This window comes from Bos mutus, chromosome 13 (genome assembly GCF_027580195.1).
Source record: "Bos mutus isolate GX-2022 chromosome 13, NWIPB_WYAK_1.1, whole genome shotgun sequence".
NCBI lineage: Eukaryota > Metazoa > Chordata > Mammalia > Artiodactyla > Bovidae > Bos > Bos mutus.
Window position 1 is genome coordinate 22,207,746 of NC_091629.1, and position 13,912 is coordinate 22,221,657.

At 50.5% G+C, this 13,912-nt stretch overlaps 1 non-coding gene across 1 annotated transcript; it reads left to right on the forward strand.

Annotated features, from left to right (window-relative positions):
* The first annotated feature begins 7,284 nt into the window (after window positions 1-7,284).
* LOC138990618 (small nucleolar RNA SNORD35) lies at window positions 7,285-7,371 on the forward strand. Its single transcript, XR_011466740.1, has one exon. It is a non-coding gene; the product is annotated as a small nucleolar RNA SNORD35 (small nucleolar RNA).
* The last annotated feature ends 6,541 nt before the right edge of the window (window positions 7,372-13,912 follow it).

Genomic DNA, 13,912 nt, shown 5'->3' on the forward strand with positions numbered 1-13,912 from the left:
ACTGTTCTAAGGAACTCATTTAACCCCCACAACAACCCACAAGATGGGGGTAATTATTGTCCCCACTCTACAGATATGGAAACCGAGACACAGAAAGGTCCTGCCCACAAGCACCTAGTCAATATTTAGTTCCCTATCACTGTGTAGCAAATTAGCCGAAAACGTAACAGCTGTAAACAAGAAACATTGATTACCTCACAGTTTCTGTAGGTCAGGACTCCAGCACAGTTTCCCTGGCGTCCCAGGCCCTCCCTGCTATTGACTAGAGATATTAGCTTCTTTCCATGTGTGCCCTTCCAGAGACCACAGGGCCGTCCGCAACAGGGCAGCTGTCTGCTGTCCCTCATAGTGAAGGAGCAAGACAGAGTGTCCAAGAGGTGAGCTCTCACCCTTTTATAAGCTACTCGCAGAGGTGACATTCTGTCACTTCTACTGTATCGTATCTATTAGAAGTAAGTCCCTAGGTCGCAGCCCACACTCAAGAGAAAGGGGCTCCACACAGGTATAAATAGCAGATGCCACCACCCTACTGGGCACCATCTTGGTGGCTATCCAGCACAGCCAGTAAATCGAGGCGCTGGAGTATGAATCCAGGGAGGCTGGACCAGAATCCATGTTCTCAAATCAAAACCTGATTAATACCCCGCCCAGCTTCACGATCTTTGCCTGAAAGATGAGAAAGGAGACAGCATCCCCACCCTCCTAAAGACCTCCATCTAGACAGGGAGAAGCAGAAAAGCCAGAGTAAGATGAAAGGTACATTGGCAGGGAGGATAGCAGATTAAGCAGAAAGCCTTCCTAGAGGAGGTGATGCCTGATCTGAGACGCAGAAAAGATGGAGTTGGCCAAGCTAACAGAGGTATGGAAGAGAATTTGGCAGCTGGAAACATTTGTGCCAAGGCTCACATGGAAGAATGATGCTTTGTGTGAAGGCCAGTGAGTGTATTGGAGGATAAAGAAGGAGTTGGAGAGGTAATACTATGCTAAGTCACTTCAGTCGTGTCGGACTCTGTGCGACCCCATAGAAGGCAGCCCACCAGGCTCCCCCGTCCCTGGGATTCTCCAGGCAAGAACACTGGAGTGGGTTGCCATTTCCTTCTCCAATGCATGAAAGTGAAAAGTGAAAGTGAAGTCGCTCAGTCGTATCCGACTCTTAGCGACCCCATGGATTGCAGCCTAACAGGCTCCTCCGTCCATGGGATTTTCCAAGCAAGAGTACTGGAGTGGGGTGCCATTGCCTTCTCCGTGGAGAGGTAAAGAGACTAGGTTGGAATGGGGCAGGTAATGGAACTGGGATATCATTCCGAAGAACTAGGGAGCCATGGAAGGTTGTCCACGGTAAGATTTGTGTTTTAAAAAGACTCTCCTGAATGATGTGGAGAACGGAAGAGGGGGCCTGGGGGCAAGGAGAGGAGTGAGGTTTTTCCTTCCATTCAGGTCATGAATATTGAACAAGGGCCGGCTAACTACGTATACCATTCTAGGCACTGGAGATTTGGCCATCGATAATACAAGGCTCTTTTCTACTGGAAGTCACATTCTGGCAGGAGGAAATAATAAACTTACAAAACTAATAAATAAAAGTGAAAATTACCAAGGTGATAGGTGTGCTGAAAAATAATAATCATAAAGCAAAGTAGCTTAAAAACAAAAGTGGCCATATAAGTCACATTGACCTTAAACTTGAAATTCAAGAAAGAGCTGGCCAGGAACTTCCCTGGCAGTCCAGTAGCACAGTGGCTACCCTGTGCTTCCACGGTAGGCGGTGTGGGTTCTATCACCAATCAGGGAACTAAGATTGGACACGCCTTGGCGTATAACCCTCACCCCCCGCCCAAAAAGAAAAAAGAAACAGCTGGCTATGAGAACCCAGCATTCCAGGCAGAGAAATAGCCAGTGCAAAGGTCCTGAGGGAGAGCAGGTTAGGTCGGAGGCCAGGGCGGCCGAGATACACAAGCCAAAAGCGAGAAGGACCGGAAATGAGGCTGAGGAAGTAGATAGAAGCCAGAACAAGAGAGGAGTCTTGGTCTTCACCTGACCCTGAGCCTTGGCAGCTGGGAAGAAAGGCAGAAACGCCAAGAGGTGATAAGAAGGCACAATCCGCTGGCCTTGTGTAAGCATATCTGAGTAATGCTGCTGGCCCAGTGGACCAGGGGAGCCAGGGGGCAAATGAGAGAGCAAGGAGGCTGGCCCAGCCCCGGCCTGCTTCTCAAACAGGCTTCCTCCCCACGGACCCCGCCGCCAATTAACAGTCATCCCCACGGCAGACCCGGGCGAAGGCAGCGGAGAGGCAGTATTTGCATATTTGTTTAATAAAAAGTTATGGATGTACAAAGACGGATAATTAATTACCCAGCATATTTTCCTCCGTTCCCTCGCCCCTCCTCCTCGCTACCACCATGGCCCCAATCACTTTCCTCTTCTTCCGGCTGAGTCAGCAGAATCTTTGCCTCTTCTTAGAGGGGAGAGGGCTTTGGGGCGGGGGGGCAGGCCCAATAAATATGTACTTATGAAGTGTGTATTGCGGCCAGTCAGGCCTGCATAAGTAGCTATCCCGGATGGTTCTGCTTGAAGTATTTATGCCAGCACCTAGGGCCACTTTAGCTATTTATTTTCGCAAAGAAATTAAATTAGATAGTTTGATAGCTTTCAGTGTAATTATAAAAGAAATTTACATGAGATAGTTATGAGGAGGAGGGGGGTCATTAAGCACCCAAACCCCAAGGATATCCATTGGTTGGGACCCTCCGGCTTAATTCCTCCGCAGTTACTGCAAGACGGTGGGGAGGTGTCCCTCCCAGGGAAGCCGATGGGGGCGGGGGTGTTCAAATTGCTGGAATATGAGCCCCAAGAGGGTGGGAGTGGTCTGTTTCAGCAGTGAGTGTGGAGCCTGGTAAGTGCCCAGGGAATGCTCAGAGCGAGTGAATGTCAGCTCCCCCAATTATAGGGCTACCTTATCTCTGAGCCTCATCTGTAATAATGCCTCACTCACCAAGCTGCTCAAAGAATTCAATAAGATGATGCAAACAAACAAACAAAAAAAAGATGATGCAAACAAAATGCTCTCTAACCCTAGCTGCCATTAATTGAGCGCTCATATTTCAGGGACTATCCCAGGTACCACATTGAATCCTGCTGCTGCTGCTGCTGCTAAGTCGCTTCAGTCGTGTCCAACTCTGTGCGACCCCATAGACAGCAGCCCATCCTAACAATCATTTACTCCTGGTGGTCTAGTCATTTGGATTTGGGCCCCTCTCTCATAATAGTTGGGCTTCCATGGTGGATCAGTGGTAAAGAATTCGCCTGTCAGTGCAGGAGACACAGGTTTGATCCCTGGGTCAGGAAGATCCCTTGGAGGAAGGCATGGCAACCCACTCCAGTATTCTTGCCTGGAGAATCCCATGGACAGAGGAGCCTGGCAGGCTGAAGTTCATGGGGTCACATAGATTCGGATGTGACTTAGCGACTGGGCATGCATGCTCCTAACAGTCACTTAAATCAGAGGTCAGTGCTTTAATTTTATCCCCACTTAATGGATGGGGAAAGTGAAAGCTGCCCAGGTTCAATGAGTTATCCCAGCTGCTCAGGACAGGACCAGGTTATAAACCTGGCAACCGGGCTGAGCCCACACCGCTGATCAGGAGCTCTGTGACCACCCTAGTTTTCTTGAAAGTGGGCAGGTCTTGCATTTCAGAGTTAAAGACCTACTGGCTTAAACAATATCCAAGTGTAGCCAGGGAAACCCAGATCCAGGAAGGAGAGTGTTGTGCCAGCATCCCACTGAGCAAGCCGGGGCTGGAACCCCCCACCACCACTGTGCTCACCTCCCCAGGGCTGAGTAATTATCCGGGGCTGATTAGCACTGATTGCAGGTCCCCCCACGGGGCAGAGGAGGGAGCCCCACCTACAGCCAGGCGTGTGGGCTGGGGGAGTGGGGGCACAGCGGTGCTGGGGGTTCCTCTCATTTACCCCATCACCCACCCGCCAGCCCAGGGGTCTAAATCTGGGCCCTGGAGGAACACCCCTGGAAACCTAGGGCTGGGGAAACACACTTTAATCCAAAACTGGGGAACTGAGGCTGGCTGAGGAAGCTATGGGGAGAGGAGGGGCAAAACACTTGAATTCTATTTCTGGCTCTGCCACTTACCCTAGCTGTGTGGCAAGTCAACCTCTCTGAGCCTGAGTTTTTTCATTCATAAAATGGGAAGACAACTGTCTCTTCCTCCAGGAGTTTCATGAGGACAAAAGAAGGTCTGAAAGGAAGTAAGCACTCAAGAAACAAAGACACAGTATGTCTTTGTATGTATTAGTCTCATTTCCGAAATCCTGGAAGTGGGAAAAGTAGTGAGCTTTTTTTTCCAGCTGCGTTAGGTTTTCGATGCTTCGTGTGCTGGCTTCAGTATTTGCACGTGGGATCTGTAGTGGTGGCTTGGAGGCTCCAAGGCATGTGAGATCTTCCTGGATCAGGGATCGAACCTGTGTCCCCTGCATTGGCAGGCAGACTCTTAACCACTGGACCGCCAGGGAAGTCCCTGAACTGCCTTTTTAACCAGAAACTGCGAGGCTGATGGATGCAGGAAAGAGCTCTGCCCTTGGGCCATACGGGCAGGGTAGGGCTGGCCATTCTTCCCGCCCTATGAAAGCCCCCCTCCCAAACTCTCTTGGAGGTGGACTGAAGGAGACACCACGTGCTGCTCGTCTGTGTGTGCCAGGTAAATTCATTCAGGTGTGTCCCAGGCTCAGCTGAGGACACAGGTGCCTCCTGCAAATCCTTTGCACAGATTCCCGCTCCCCCCCACCCCACCCAATCAGGTAACAGAGCCAAAATTTCAACCTGGGTCACTCCGTCCCCGAAGCCCCTGGGGCATCTGGGGTACCAGCTTGAAGCCCTCTTCTTGGCATGGGAAGTTACCTGGGCCCTGGGCAGCCCTGCCTATCCCAGGTCCTGCCCAGGGTGGAAAATCAGCTAAAAGAAGCATAGAGGATTTAACTGAAGACACTAATCAGGAATCCTAGTGAGGACGCCAGTCAAGATCCAATTAAAATGCCAGCCACCGTGAGTTCCCTGTTTTAATTTTCCACAAATTAGCTTAAAAGGGAGGATGGAAATGAAGATATTAGTTGTTTTATTTATTTATTTATTTTTTAGAGCCAAAAGGGAAAATCCTTTGAGGATTATATTACTTGTTTCTCTTTAAAAAAAAAAAAAGCCACTCTCAGCTGAGGGATTTGGGTTCCATCCCTATTCCCTTTAGAGGCAATTTTCAGGGCCAGCCATTTAGAGTGCTGGCATGGTAACCCCTTTGTAATATAAAGCACCGTTTCCTGAACGAGCACTTAGCACGTACCTTCCAACCCTCACCACCCCGCAGATGAGCCTCACTGCACCTGTTTACTTGTAACTGAGGCTCAGAGGGGTGAAATGATTTGCTCCAGGTCACCCAGCTGGGAAGGGATACAGCCTGGTTCCAACAGTCACGTGCTCCCCGCTGCAGCCAGGCTCTCTCTCATTCAGCCCCAGATCCTGGTTCAAGCCTCAAACCCCACTGGGTCCCGCAGGAAACTGCAGAGCTGAGGGGCACAGACGGGGATCCAGCCTGCCTTCTGCATCCTGTCGGGCCTGCCAGGGGTTATGAGTCTTCCAGAGGTCCCATAGACTCTCTGGTCTTCACTCAAGATGGGGTAGTCCCAGGGGGGCAGTGATTTCTGACCCCCGACACACACACACACACGCAGGAACTGGGTCTCTGCCCTTCAGCACCTTGCCGCTGGGACCCGACCCATTCATCACTGTCTCTGGCAAAGGCCAGCTCCTGCCCCCGCCACCCCCACGGCTACTGGCCCTGGTAACCAGTGTCCTTGATCTCACTGCGGTGTCCTCCGCTCCCCTGTTCCCCCCATCCTCCTGTCTACTGGAAATAATGAGTTTTGCTGATGTGGAAACAATACAAACTTGGGCTCAGCAACAACAGCAGCCTTCCCACTGTGCCTTCTCCAAAGGCCACAGCACCCGCTGGAGCCGCACCACCCGAGGGCATGCCCAAGCCCATACAAGGACCAGGACCTTGGCAGAGACAAAATTCCCACACTTCAGGGCTGTGTGGCTTTGGACAAGTGACTTAACCTCTCTGTCCCTCTGTTTCTTTATCAAAAAAATGGATATAATAAAAATTTAGTTCAAAAGATTATGGTGAGGGCCTTCCCTGATGGCTCAGTGGTAACAAATCTGCCTGCCAAGGTGGGAGACACAAGTCTGACCCCCAATCCGGGAAGGTCCCACAAGCCTCAGAGCAACTAAGCCCATGCACCCCAACTTTTGAGTCTGCTCCAGAGCCTGGGAGCCACAATATTGAGCCCACATGCTGCAACTGCTGAAGCCCAAGCACCCTAGAGCCCATGCTCTGCCACAAGAGAAGTCATCGCAGTGAGAAGCCTGAGCGCTGCAACTGGAGAAAAACCCACACAGCAACGAGGACCCAGGACAGCCAGAAATAAAAACCAATAATTGTTTTAAAAAGAACAGTTACGGTGAGAGTTCCATGAGACCACACTCATGGTACACAGAAGATGAGCAATAAATGTTACCCTCTCCTCTCTAAAACCTGGAGGGGGAAAGGCCCAGCTAAGATGGAGGGTTCTAGATGGAAGAGGAAGCAACAAAGGGGTGAAAAGATGAGACAAGCCTTCCCTTGAGTGAGTCCCGAGTCCATTGAAAGGGAGATAGATAAATGAGGCGTCAGGAGCTGGGTGACAGATGAAAATAGCTCGCTGCCTTCCTGGCCTGGGAGAAAGGGCCAGGGCAGACCTGAAGCTTCCCAGGTCATTGCTTCCTTGGTCATCGCCAGTGAACAGTTTCATCGCCCCTGATGGGTCCTGGGAGAGCCCGAGCCTGCAGTGACCTCAGGCTTGGTCCGAGCTTCTTTGGGGGAGGATGCCTGAATCTGAGGGCGACCCTTCGGATTCTGGGGGCAGCCCAAGGCTGGGGATGCTCAAGCTAAGGGTTAGAGTCTAGTTCCAGACGATGTCTGAATCTGGAGTTGTGCCAAATATGTGTAGAAGCCCACCCCTGGAGGGATGTCAGTCTGGAGAGTCTAACTCTCAGCTTGGGCCTGATCTTGGTTTAGGAGGCGTGAGGTTTAGGAGGCTATAGATCTGCACTGGGTGTTAAGACTGAGCTGAATCCTAGGTCTGTCTGTCAGCCCAAGCCTAGCAGCTATCAGATTTTGAGGTGAGCTTCGAATGTGGTGTTTGCTGACGATGAACCTTAAAAAATATTGGGGTATCGGTAGATGATGGCTTTTTCTCACAATGGTCTGTGGATGCCACTCTGGGCAGTGCCGATCATGCAAACAGCTCAGTTGATGCCAGGAAAGAAAAGAATATATTGTGGCATCTGTGAGCCCAAATATGTTTACCCCGCATCTGAGGGACATCGTCTGTTTTAGGAGCCCTGTGTGTGAGGGTCCACACCAGCCCTGGGGTTTGGCTGGGGAAGGAGACAGGCGTCTCAGGGCAGTAAGGAAGAAGTCTTGGGGGCATCCCCGGGCAGCAAGTGAAGACGCACCTAGTTCCCCTCCTTTGGCTCTTCCTTTACCCTCTGTTACTGCACACAGTCCTCACATCTCCTGTCTCATCCTCCATCACCCACTCATGCCCCTCCTTCCATACCCCATCTTTGCCCTGAACTTCTCACTCTCCAGAAACCTCTTTTCTGAACCCCAAGTCTCAGGCACCTCCACATTTCTTCCCTGGGTGAGAAGGATCAAGCGGTGAGGGGGAGAGAAAACCCATCATCTTGTCCTCCGCCAACAGCGTTTAAGTAAATCCTACCCGAATCACCCTTCAGGGCCTGGGAAAGGCAGATCCGATTCTTGGGGAGCTCAGAGGCCTGCTGCCTTATCTAAGCCTCTGGAACAGGCATTTTGCATTTATTCCCCCAAATGTGATGCCAAACTGCGTTCCAGCCCGTGGCTCCCAGCCATCTGCAGGGAGAAATCCAGTTAGACCTTGTATAATAAGTTCCTGACAATCTTGCCGAGGACGCTGGGTCATAAAAGTCTCCTGGTTTTATCGCCGGTAACAGACACGGAGTGAAATTAAGTTGTCTTATCAAATTTAGATAATATATATCCCTCTAGAGTCGAAGGCTCTGCATGGGGCTTTCATGGTATGAGCCCAGGAAGGGGACGGTGGGGGGATGCGTGCTCCTAGGACGGGGCGCAGGGCGGGGGCTGTGTGGGGGAGCCTAGCAGGACTGGCAGGCAGGAGGACAGAGGTACTGGCATCCCCCGTCTCAGTGTCAGCCAGGCCTGAATTTGAGACCTGGCTCTGTTACCTCTGTGCTAGCTGAACTTAGCTTCCTTTACTTCTCAGCTTCTGTATCTGTAAAGCGGGCATGGCGGTAAGAGTACCTACCTTCTGGGTTGAGGTGAAATTTAAATGATATGCTAAGGATGAACCCTGGTGGTCCAGTGGTTAAGAATTCGTCTTTCAGTGCAGAGGGTGTGGGTTTGATTGCCGGTTAGGGAATTAACATCCCACACCCTGCAGGACTAGAGAAGCTCCCATGCTGCAACTGCTGAGCCTGTGCGCAACTCTAGGAAGCCCGTGCGCTGCAACAAAGAGCCCACGCGACACAATGAGGACCTAGCACAGCCAAAAAATAAAATAAAACTTTAATAAACAAGATGCTACATGCAACAGGCTTAGTTGTTCTTATCCAGTGCATGGCATGTTCTTATTGTTCAGTCGCTCAGTCGTGTCCGACTCTTTGCGACCCCATGGATTGCAGCACACCAGGCTTCCTTGTCCTTTATCATCTCCTGGAGTTTGCTCGATCTCATGTCCATTGGGTAGGTGATACCATCCAACCATCTCATCCTCTGTCGTCCCCTCTCCTCTTGCCTTCAAACTTTCCCAGCATCAGGGCCTTTTCTAATGAATCAGCTCTTTGCATCAGGTGGCCAAACTATTGGAGCTTCAGCTTCAGCATCAGTCCTTCTAATGGATATTCGGGATTGATTTCCTTTAGGACTGACGGATTTGGGCATATGGTGAGTACTTAATATGTGTTGTCAGTGATTTGGAAATGGGAGAAGGGAAACAAGGGCTGAACACTGACATTTATCTGGTCCACTCTCTTCCCATTTTACAGGTGGGGAAACTGAGATGAGGAGTAAGTAGACAGTGGTCACACAGCAGAGGGGTTCCCAAGTCACCCCTTCAGGACTGAATCATCCCAGCTCTCTCCCACCCCAATTGGGGCCACCTTAGGGGCTGAAGTCTGACACCTTCCTGCCTCTGTCTATAACACTCCTGCCATTCAGGGCCTCACCCCAGGAAATGAACATGCATGGCGGGAGGCTTGGCTGTCCCTTTGCTGGTAGAATGGGCTCCCAGTGCATCGCCCAATGTCAGGCTTCCACGCCTACCCAGCTGTTCCTGGAGAACTTTAGCATCCATTTTTTCTTCTTCTTCTTCTTTTTAATTTGGCTGTACCGCACAGCTTGCAGGATCTTAGTTTCCCAAGCAGAAATCAAATCCAGTCCTGGCAGTGAAAGCACTGCGTCCTAACCACCAGGTTGCTAGGGAATTCTCTGGTCCTGGAAAACTTATCCCACTGTCCTAGGAGGGGGCTGTCACGCCCCAAACCAGTGTCTGCCTGATGGAATTGACCTGCTTTTCTCCCACACAGCTGGGATCCTTTCTGTGGCAACCTCACTCTTTGGCATACCTCCAGGGATGGAGAGCTCATGACCTCACCAGGCAATCGTTCCATTTTCCCCAGTCTGGGTGTAAGACAACCTCAACTCATCTGACTTCTAAGCTAAAACTCATTCATTCTAGAGCCACACCCTGGGACTTCCCTGGTGGTCCAGTGGTTAAGGGATGCGAGTTTGATCCCCGGTCAGGGAGCTAGATCCCACATGCCATGGGACAAATAAGCCTGCACATCACAGTGAAGACCCAGTACAGTCAAAACTAGAAAACAAAAAATAAAACTGCACCCTGTCACCACAACTTCTTCAGCACAGCCTGAGTGTATGTGAGCTTGGGTATGTTACTGGGTTTCTCTGTGTGTGCGCCACACCGTGAGTTCTAAAGGGAGAGGAAACCACACTGGTGCAGCTCTGTGTTCCCAAGGGACACATAATAGACCCAAAAAATAACAATAGCTGCCTTTTATTGAGCACTTACTATGTGTCAGGCATGAGTTACATGCATTTACTCATTTCATCTGCAATAACTCCACGATGCTGCTACCGTTGTTATTTCCAACTTAGGAAACCTGAGGCACAGAGAGGTGAGGTAAGCTGCCCAAGGTCACGCAGCCAGAACAGAGGAGAGCCAAAATTCGAGTGCAGGCCCCATGAGTCCAGAGCGATGACTCTTATCTCGCAGGTATTTCTGAAGATTATTTGGAATGCAGGAAGGAAAAGAAGACAGGAAGGGCAGACCCAGGTATGGGTGCCCATCTCTTCCAAGTGGACAGGACTCCTGGAGGGCAGGAAATATGTGTTACTCATCTCTCTCCCCCAGCATTTAGCACGTGCATGCGAAGTCGCTTTAGTCGTGTCCGACTCTGTGCAACCCCATGGACTGCAGCCTACCAGGCTCCTCTGTCCATGGGATTCTCCAGGCAAGAATACTGGAGTGGGGTGCCATGCCCTCCTCCAGGGGATCTTCCCACCCGGGGATCAACCCCCATTTCTTATGTCTCCTGCACTGGCAGCCGCGTTCTTCACCACGAGTGCCACCTGGGAAGCCCAGCACTTGGCACAACGTCAGGAGCTCAGTAAATGTTAAATGACAGTTTATTCATCACAGGTAGATTTTTCTCCCCCACACTCCCAAGAGCCCATGGCTCAGGAACTGAATCATAGTCATCTCTATTCAGCTGTCACTAGCCCATTCTGTGTGGATTTAAAAAAATACAGCCATGATCCTCTGAACATGGGTTGGCAAGCTAATGGCCCATTGTGCAAAAAAAAAAAAGAAAAAATCTTCTTCTGCCACCAGAAGTCTCAGGCTGACAAGTGGAGCCCCACTCTCCCTGGGCTGAACCTTCGTGCAGCACACAACCCACAGCACTGAGCTTGGCAATCCTGATGCGGCTCTCTGGGGCCCAGCATTGAGCCTGGACCTGGGCATGGTGTTTGTTGAATGACTATTTGCTGTATTTGCCTCTCTCCTACCCGGCTTCACCCGGAGCCAGTCTGAGCCCCAGGAGAGGCATTGGTGGAAGAGCCACCAGCTGGGTGTCATGCAGCCATGATGCTGACGGGGGAGTTTGCAGACATAAGAGAGAGAGACAGGGTCAGGCGTAATTGGTAAATATTTGTCTATCTAATCAGAGGGCCTTTTAATTAGCAATTTCATCCTTGCAACTGGTTTATCTTTTTTTTTTTCTTTCTGCGGGAAGTCAATTAAATGTAACAGATGGAGGAGAACATGGGGGTTTCCTTGCCACCCACCATCTGTCCCATCCCACCACCTCCACCCACAGCTGCACTCACATCTCATTGGTGGAGCCACCTGCCAATCACCAGAGAGGGGCGGGGCTGAGGCCTGATGGGCAGCGGTGTGTTCTCTGACCCCCAGGAAACCCTCCTTGATGCTCCCAGTCTCCCTGGCTACCTGGCACATCTAGGCTAATCCTGTCGGCAAGACCTGTGGCCCCAGGTCCGGAGACTCTTTGACAACTGGGGATCTCCTCTTCCTGACTACCTGGGAGCTAATACCCTTGAAGGTGTCAAGGTTTAGCTCCCAACGCAAGCGTGCCAGGGGCCCCATCCAGAGGGGACTCTCGACTAGTGCAACAAATCTTTACTGAGTGTCTGCTGTCTGCCAGACAATGTGTGGGCCACTGACGACATATATCAAGCAGTCTCTGCCCTTTAGGAATTTGTAGCCTATTGAAGGAGACAATTATTCATTCACTTATTCTCTGGATATTTATTAAGCACCGTGTGTGTGCCAAGCTCTGTGCTGGGTCCTGGGGACATAATGATGAATCCAGCCATTCCCTGACCTTAAATAACTGTGAAGCAGAGGAGACAGGCATGTAAATCCATGCATTTGATATGTATTTATGGAGTGCCTACATGAGCCGTTCTGGCTGTTGAGTACACAGCAGTCAACAACACAAAGTTCACGTCCTTTCTAGTAGGGGGGCAGGCAATAAACAGATGGATGTATAATGCCAGGGGTGATCAGTGATTTGAAGAAAAATAAGCATAATATTCTGTGGAATTGAACTGAGCTCTGGAATTAAAAATCCAGCATGTTTGGCATGACCAACAAAGACCCAGAGCACCGATCGCCTGATCACTCTCCCTCTAAGACCGTTTCTTGCCACTCCGCACCTCCCAGGCTACATTCCAGTCAGTCTGCCTTCTGATGCCTCCTCCAACCTGCTGTGCTCTGTCTGAGGTTTTAGCCTAGTCCATTCCCTCAGCCTGTCATATGCTTCCCTCTGTTCCTTACCTGACTAAACTCCGCAGCTGAAACAGCCCCTCTTCTGTCCCTTCTGGATCCCTCAGGCTCTGTCAGTTTCTTCCTCTGCGCCTCTGCAGCCTCAGTGCTCCCAGCATCCCAGATTCTCCTTCCAGTTTGATTGTTGCCGGGTACTCTTTCATCTTCCTCGTCCTGCCTGGGAGCCAGCCCAGGGCCCAGACCGTGTCCGTCTCACTTCTCTGCACTGTGTCGCTAGCACCTGGCACAGAGCCTGGCATATACCGCGTGTGTGCATGCGTGCTAAATTGCTTCAGTCACATCCGACCCTTTGCGACTCTGTGGACCGCAGCCCACCAGGCTCCTCTGTCCATGGGATTCTCCAGGCAAGAATACTGGAGCGGGTTGCTATGCCCGCCTCTGAGGGAATCTTCCCAACTCAGGGATCGAACTCCAGTCTCCTGCATTGGTAGGCGGGTTCTTTACCACCAATGCCACCTGAGAAGCCTCAGCAGATATTGACCAGACCAAATTAAACCAGATAGAGAAAATGAGAGTGAGCACCCCAGTCAGGGGCAAGGATTTGCAAGGACAAGGCAGTGCTAAAGATTCCTGTTTCAGAGACAGGGAGCAGCCCATTGTGACCAGAGTAAAGAGAAGAGCAGCATACAAAACTGGAGTTAAGCTTTGAATGTTAAACTGTGATGTCTGGACTTTATCCTTGTAAGTCTATAAGCCAACATCTTTTTTTTTTTCTGGCTGCACTATGCATCATGTGGAATCTTAGTTCCACGACCAGGAATCAAACCTGTGCCTCAGCAGTAGAAGTGAAGAGTCCTAACCGCTGTACCACCGGGGAAGTCCCCATAAGGTAGCTTCAAATCGCTCACATTCCTCTTCCATGACTGTGCCGGAGACTCATGCCTTTCTTGGCTTTTTTCTTTCAGTGATCATTTTTCAACTTTATTTTTCAATAATGGCTTTATTGAGATGTAACTCACATAATATAAAATCCACCATTTTAATGTGTACAATTCATGTTTTTTAGCATATTCATAATTGCACAATCATCATTACTATCTAATTTCAGAACATTTTCATCAACTATTATCAGTCATTTCCAATTTTCCCTCCCTCTCCCCCCACCACCATCCCAGACGTCCTGGGAACCACTAATCTATTTTCTGTTTCTATGGATTTGCCTATTCTGGACACTTCAGATGAATGCTGCTGCTGCTGCTGCTAAGTCGCTTCAGTCATGTCCGACCCTGTGCGACCCTATAGACGGCAGCCCACCAGGCTCCCCCGTCCCTGGGATTCTCCAGGCAAGAACACTGGAGTGGGTTGCCATTTCCTTCTCCAGTGCATGAAAATGAAAAGTGAAAGTGAAGTCGCTCAGTCGTGTCCGACTTTTTGAGACCCCATGGACTGCAGCCTACCAGGCTCCTCCATCTGTGAG